This window comes from Egretta garzetta, unplaced genomic scaffold (assembly GCF_000687185.1).
Source record: "Egretta garzetta isolate BGI_Z169 unplaced genomic scaffold, ASM68718v1 scaffold18, whole genome shotgun sequence".
Lineage (NCBI taxonomy): Eukaryota > Metazoa > Chordata > Aves > Pelecaniformes > Ardeidae > Egretta > Egretta garzetta.
The window spans coordinates 4046223-4048842 of record NW_009260616.1 but is presented as its reverse complement, the minus strand read 5'-3'; the positions used below and the strand labels follow the sequence as shown (position 1 = coordinate 4048842).

The 2620-nt window shown below is 36.6% G+C and overlaps 1 protein-coding gene across 1 annotated transcript in view; it reads left to right on the top strand.

Annotated features, from left to right (window-relative positions):
- The window catches only part of MAN1A1 (mannosidase alpha class 1A member 1), a 154118-nt gene that overhangs the window by 84831 nt on the left and 66667 nt on the right, over positions 1-2620 (top strand). The window lies entirely within an intron of this gene.

The following is a 2620-nucleotide window of genomic DNA, read 5'->3' as shown; positions in this document are numbered from 1 at the left end:
CTTTTCCTATTGTTATTTTTAACCACTAAAGCTGCAAATTGAAAAATAAAGTGGTTCCTTTATTAATCTTCACCCTTTTACCCTTGCTGAAAGAGCATAATTTTGCTGTGTGAAGTTGCTATTTATTGTGTTCAGTCATTCAGAGTGTTGTTGTATTCTTGTCATTCTTGCCTATAGTGTTCTACTTAATAGATAGTGATTTAGCAGTCAGTTGTTCAGCCATGTTAAATTAGCCCAAGAGAAAAAATTGGATAATGTCCATAGTTGACTTTTTTTAACTTTGGAAGGGGAAAGAAAATCACTAGCATGCATTAGTAATAACCTGTTGAAATTCTCCTGTAAACAAGAAGTGCATCTTCGCCTCAAGACCTGTTTCAAAATTGTGTGATGGCTTAAAAATAATTTTTTAACTCTTTTCCTAGTTGCCTACTAGGAAAACTGTTTACTACATTGGACGAGGTGCATTTTGGACAAGAAAGAGTTTAGAACACCCAGCTTCACTGTGTGTTCTAATGTTGGTGTTCAGAGCACTGTCCTTGTCTGGAGTGAATTACATTTTCCTTGCATATCCATATGCAGAACAATATTTCCTTACTGCTTCGTATTGGACGTGTTTATTTTTTGATAACCATTGTTTCTGACATTTGCATGAAGTAGGCAATTTTATTTTGAAAGAAATTGGGTTGTTACTTTATAAAAGAAATAAAATAGAATTGAAAAAAATGTGAGAGTTGATAGAAATATTTGAAAGTAAAGCATTATTGCTGTACATCAAATCTTTAATTAAGATACTAAAATGTTACGGGTTTTTTGAGAAGCAATTATTGTAAGAGATCTCTTTCTGAGCTTTAATGATGAAGGATTAATACAGCCAGTAAGGTACAGCGATTACTGAGCCTTGCTGCTACTGCTATGGTTAAATATGTATATGCTTTTTGAAAGGGAGAGCTCCTCTTGTCCTTAAATGCACGTATAAAAAGAGTACATATGGCACCTTTAACCACAGTCCATAAAATAAAATATCCACCCCCTTTACATTTGGCAAAATATGGGGGTTTACGCTGCACAGCAGGTGCTTCTACAGAAATTCAGGGTCCTTGTGTGCCCATTGCTTGGGAGGGTCATCAAAACTGCTCTCCTGTTAATACTTCAGTGTTCAGGGCAGAGATGCTAAGGTAAGCTGCTGAGTTGATTGCACCATATGTTGTGAAAGGCTGAGGAGGCCTCTCTTGTGCTGAAAGAGCAAAGCATAAAGTTTGGGTTCAACAGACCAAGGTGAAAAAATGCGTCTGCATAGTGTAATGAGGGGAAAGCTTGTGTGCTCCTGGTGGGGTTACTGTTGCTGGCTCCTCTCATACTAAGAGGTAATTATGTTCTGCACCACCTGTTTCTGAGCATCCCTCAAAGTTTTAACCCTTGGGGAGACTGAATTATGTGCTGGATGGAGATCACAAATCCATAACTAATTCTCAGCAAAATCCACACAATTGGTAAACCGGGAAGGCAGAATTAAAATGGATTATGAAGGGATTTCCAAGCAAATTGTTTTCCCTGCTGCCTTGCTTCAAGTTTCTCCCAGCACTCACATGCAATCCACTTGAAAAAGTTTTCTGACTCCAGCCATCATTTGGCTTCAAATTATTTAACCTCCCTCAAAATATCTTGTACTGTAATGCTAAATCTTGGAGTGTTGTCACAGAAATCTTGAGATCTCTGTCATGTGAAGAGACTGTGGGGTAGTCTGGAACTTCTTTATGGTAACGTGATTATCCCAGAGTTTTATATTCTCTCCCACTCACATATTTTTCAATAATAAAAACCTTTACTCAGAGGGGCTTTTAGAAAGTGGGATTTTATAAGCTGTACTTTATTTGTGTGAAAAGAAATTTCTTCATTACCTTGTTTTGACCATCAATTGTCTTTATTTATGTACTCACATAAACATATATGCATTTTTGTCCTTCCCAAAAATTTGCTGTACCATACTTGGCTATACTGCAAGATGCATCAGATGTACAAGTTGATTTCTAATACATAAATAAACAAAAATTCATCATAAATATGTCTGGGGGAAAAAAATATGAATTGAAGGGAGCCATTATTAGAAAGAGAGAATGATGAAGGTGACTTTGCTATTTTGGCTACTACACCTGGGATAATCCCTTTCAGTGTTGCACAGGATCCCAGTGTAATTCCAAGCAAATAGGCCTTGAACATCCACATACTGAAATCACTAAATAGGTTTCTATATTTAATTTGGAACAATACTGCTTCTAATTAAAAACTCTCTTACTAGAGCACTCAATGCTTGGAAAGTCAGGTTAATGTAACCTGAGTTGAGCTGGCAGTTGAAGGGGAGCAAAATTCTCTTTGTTTTAGCTTTGTGACTACTGCTCTGAACATAAAAGTTCCTGATGTGAAATTGTTTGTCGTTCTTCTGGGCACATGTTAAGCAATTGGGGTCTTTCCTATTTTTGTTTTTAAGATGAAGTCTGAAACTCTTACATGTTAAAGACCAGTTCAGTTAAGTACGAGTTGCCTATAGGGGTATATTCCAATTTTTTGATTAATCACGGCATTGATACTTGTCTGGGTATAAGTTAACTGAGTCCATAAGATT